Here is a 5,088-nt window from a genome sequence, read left to right on the forward strand (position 1 = left end):
CATTAAAAATCTTTAGTTTTAAATCATGCACTTGCTTTCTTTGCAAGGCTAATTATTTTTAACAAATTTACACCATTGTTTTATGTATTTTAGATTCATTAAATATCATAGAGAAATAAAAAACCTTAATCAACATAAACAACAACAAAACAAATTGGGATGCTACATCTTGGTCCATAAGTGTGTCCCTGTTTTGCCATAGCCACATCATGTTATTTGTTGATACTAACTAACAAAATTTTATCATTTCTGTACACATATCAAATTTCTCTTATCAATTCAGCCAAAAAGAGGAGCCAAGAAGATTCTATGTGTCTTTTTCAAATGGACATTTGTTATATTTTCAAATGCCTTTTGTCAGTAATAATTTGTTGCTTAAGAAATGTTTCCTCTAATATTATTGATGAATATTAGTTTTACTCTGTGAAATGAAAACAAGCATGCTTAAAAATGTTGGGATATAATGAAAAAAATAAGCCATGTGGAATATATTTCATATTTTAGTAATACATTTTTCTTTCTCTTTCATTCTCCCCCTTTTATTCAGAAGAAAAAAAAAGGGTCTCTCAGTACCAGGGGTGCTTGCATTTTATAATGTAGTTTCATGATATTTGCAGAGACTTGCAGATTTGCAGAGAGGAATAATTTTTACCAATCAGGGTTCTTGTAAAGGAGTTGAATAATATCATTAAGTAGTCAATTAAGAATGAAACAAGAAGCCATTAATTTCCACTGACTGTTGTAGATAACAAGTTGGAAGACATCTACAATGAGTCTTGTGTAAGAGTTTCTTTATGTATACATATGTTTTAGGGCAGTACTCATAAGCTAAACATTGTTCAAAGGAACATTGTATGGAATAAAGAAAGAAAAGATGGCTATTTTAAAATACAAGAATAGTATAACTATTGGAGAAAATGCTACTTTTTATACAAGATAGAAAAGTTTTCCTCTGAGTATAGTTTCTACTGTTTGGTCACTTCAATCTTATCTGACACATTGGGATGTCATTTGTTCTTTTCTTGGGGAAGATAAGAGAGTGGTTTACCCTTTCCTTCTCATTTTATAAATCAGGAAACCGAGGCAAGGATGGTTAGCTGCTTGTCCATTGTTACATAGCTGGTTAGTAACTTGGACCTAATTTGTACTCATGAATATGAATAGAGTTAATCTCACTCAAATAAATCTTCCAGAAGAGGCAGACAGGGAGGTCATTTTTTTCCATGTCTATGGAATCTTCCACCTTCAGTAAATATTTTTGTTCCAATAAGAGGTGAAAAGGAGATTTTGTAGAACACTAACTGTTGAAGCTGATTTTACTGTTCACAAGGGGCAATTTTCTATAAAATGGTTGACACAGGACAAGAAAAGTCAATCTTCCTTGGAGCAGGGCTATTTTTAAAGAAATTTTTTGGTGTCATTTTTAGATAAGCAGATTTTTTTTTAGTTTTAAAAATGTTAAAAACTTGTTATTTTAGATGCATATCCTTATAAATGAAGACAAATGTATCAAAAAGAAGGATGAGAATAAAGAATCCATACACATCAAATTAACATACAGAACATTTTTTAATTGAAACTGTAAAGCCAATTAGAAACATGTAGAGTTTCATTTTTATGCCTAAAAATGAAAAAAAATTAAAAGAATAAAACAACCTCTCAACTCCACTTTGATATCAGACTTGGAAAGTACATTTCTTTTTCCACAATATTTTTTTTTCCTTAAGAAAAGTTCAACTACACTCATTTGAGAAGGAAAGATAATAAAATCATCAAGAAATTAAGAGTGAGATTAAAATACACATTCTATTTTAGTAGTCTTGATCTTCCCCCTCTTGTTGTGACCTAAAAGCAGTCAACCATGTTTCCTAATCAAGAAACTGGCAAAAAACATTTAGTTGTCTTCTAAGAGTGTAATAGTACCTCTTTAAATAGTCAGTCATATAGGATATTGTATTTTTAAGACAGCACTAAGAAATCAATGCATTTATAAAATGGCAAAGGGGATTTTGTTTGCTTTACATTCTTCCTGTATTTCATTTCCAAGTAAAGAGCTGCCATGAAAACTCAAACCAAGTTTCACCTGAATAAAAGTTGACCATGACTTTGGTTGAAAATTCTATTGCTCAGAATTCGACAGTTCACAGTAAAACCAGCTCATACATCCTGTACATGTTTTGTATAATACATTGGAAGCATTGGTCATTTTAAAATAGAATATACCTCTTTTCACAAAATTCTAAAAATAAAATGTAGATTGGGCTATCTATGAAACATGAAAAAAATTTATATTAAAGGACAATTATCAAGAAAACCCCAAAAGGTAAAATCATTAAGCCTACTGAACAGGAAGTGAAGCAGTTTGTGAGAAAGCCAATCACCCAATTGTTAACATGTGTGATGGGTATCTTCCATACCCATGCTGCTCCTCAGGCAACTTGCTTTGGAAGCTCAGGAGATACTGACAAAAGAAGTGGATAGTTACCCCAAAGGAGAGTATAGTCCATCAAGATGTCTTCCAGTTTGGAATCCATTTTTGTAGGGACACTGTAGACAGTTGTTATTTCAATCCCTTTCTCCAAATTATTATTGAAAGTGGTAGTACTGTCTATAAGATCAAGGGTGTTCATGCAGTTGAAGTCTGGGTGATGCTGAAGGACATCCTGACTTCAGTTTTCAAGAATTGGTTCTTTTTTGCTGACACAGTTCACCAGTTCTAGGGAGTAAAGTCCCATAGATGGAATGAGGGAAAGTCCATGTGCTTGAGCCTGCATCTCAAGTTCCTGTATTCTGAGCAAAAGATTCCTGTTGGTATGTTCCAGTTTTTTCTGTCTATTTTCAAGATCTTTTGCATGCTGTTATTCCCACTGTAGTTTTCAGATGTAGTCCACAGATGCTTTAAAAATAGTTCCCTTATTTCAAAGCATGTCTGTGTCATTTATCTTTGGTGTCAAAGTGCCTAGCTCTTTAATGCAGTCAATGATGTTAAATTTCCTCCTTCATTCAATTAAATTGTGATTGTCCTTGTTTTGGTCTCTGTTTGGCTAATGCCCTTGCTTCGGATTCTGTGAGTTTCCTTTTGATAATTGGAAGATTGGCTGGACAGGGGTTGCTGATTGCCAGCTCTAGAGGTGGTATGCCTTGGTTCCCATAAAGGTCAATTGGCAAGGTACTGGGCATTTGCTATGCAAAATCGATTAGGTCTAGGATTTCTTCATTATTCCTTGACTCAAGGCTAATTATGCCATCAATTACATCATCTATCTGCATGAATGATGCTCAAGGATGAGCATTCATATTTGGACAGTCAATCTCAGGCTTGATCTGCTCTTCAAACTTACCAAATCCCTATTTTTCATAGTTGGAGTTACGTGTGAGCATAACCATGGGGATAACCAGTTCCAGGTGGCAGGACATAGTCCCCAGGCTAGTTTGGACAAGGCAAGGTCAGAGTTGGCATATTTATTGGTTAAAGTGTTAGAAAGGCACTGCTTTAACTGTTGCCTTTGGGCTTGTTGAATGTGGTACTTGGTGAGGTTTTCTAAATGGCTCTGAACCCAACAGGCTGGCGTGGTGAAGAAGTTGAGAATAGTCCCAAAGTAGTGCAATCTGATGAGAAATGGGGAAAACATATAATAATTTCATTGATGACTTCCCCCTGTAAAGAAAGCAAAAGAAACTCCAAAAGGAACACAAAAGACATATAATGAATGAATTGACTATGAATTGGGCTTGTCTCTCCAGGACTTCAACTAGAAAAAGATAATCAAACTTAGAAAATAAAAGGCCCACTGGCACCTACCTTAGCCTCTGTGAACCCTAGTAACCTTGCTGTTGTCCAACACTACTTCTAAATAACTATTTAGTTCATCTCTATATCTGATTGCAGAACCCAAGTATCATTGTGCATAGAAATGTACAACCCAGATTACAATTTTTCTGACCATGATTAAAAACCATTTATTTTAATTACTTTGGTAAGTGATTTTTTAAAGTTGAAAAGAGGGAAGGTCCTATAAATTGCACAAACATAACAGGGAAGTTTATGGCGCAAAACTAGCAGTTTTGGTAAAGACAACTGAGATGAGGAGGCTCACTAGGAGGTACCAGCCACAAGGAAATTTGCTGAAGTTAGTCTCTGGGATTCATCTGGATAATTTTGTACATTTCTCATGCACTATATATTATTTTAATTAGTCCACTTCTACAAGGAATTCCTACTTTGCTACAGAAATGTATTAGCTATGTGACACTGGACAAGTAACTTAACCAAATTTTTCTCAGTTTCCCCATCTGTGAAATGAGCTGGAGAATGAAATGCCACATAAATCTAGGAACTTTCCCATGAAAATCCTAAATGACATCATGAAGAGTCAGACATGACTGAAAAGACTGAAGAACAGTACAAAAAACTTAACTCTGCATTAGTGAAAGATTGTTTTCTAAATATAAGTATTCACTGCTAGTTGTTGACCTTCATACTCAAAGAGGGCTAAAATTTCATCTCTATTGTGGGTCAGTGTACAATGTGTTCAGTTGTTGTTGATCAAGCCAATATGATCTTAGAAGACTTTCTAACAGGTAGGGCACAAATAGTCCATCTGGACATTTGGGATAGAGATGTCTCTCAATCTATGTATCCCATTTTTCTTTTGAATTACTGAAATTCTGCTTTGCTCATAGAACACAGTACCTTCTTTCATGCAGGTACACCATGATGGATGGTTCTGTACTAGTTTCTCCCATGTTTTACAATAAATACAAAAGTCCTTCAGAAAAATCTTTAGAATGTCTGTGCATTTCTTCTTCTATCCTCTATATGTAAGCTTTATCTCATGTGAGTTCTCTGTAAAATGTTCTTTTAGGTAAACCTATGTGTGGCATTCAAATAACTTGGTCACACCATCAGAATTGAGGATTCTGAAGTACCATCTGAAAACTTGAAAGTTCAGATTGAGAAAGGACATCAATACCTAAGTACCTAAACTTGCCAGGTGATCTTCAGAGTCTTCCTAAGTATTAGGAGTCAAATGGGGACCCAGCCAGAGTTTTAAGCATTTATTAATAAAATGAGGTGAAAGGCAAATG

The 5,088-nt window shown here is 34.6% G+C and overlaps 1 pseudogene; it reads right to left on the reverse strand.

Moving 5' to 3' along the window:
• Nucleotides 1-2,388: 2,388 nt before the first annotated feature.
• Nucleotides 2,389-4,746, reverse strand: LOC100014229 (microphthalmia-associated transcription factor-like; annotated as a pseudogene).
• Nucleotides 4,747-5,088: the final 342 nt, after the last annotated feature.

This window comes from Monodelphis domestica, chromosome 8, assembly GCF_027887165.1.
Source record: "Monodelphis domestica isolate mMonDom1 chromosome 8, mMonDom1.pri, whole genome shotgun sequence".
NCBI classification, from domain to species: Eukaryota; Metazoa; Chordata; class Mammalia; order Didelphimorphia; family Didelphidae; genus Monodelphis; species Monodelphis domestica.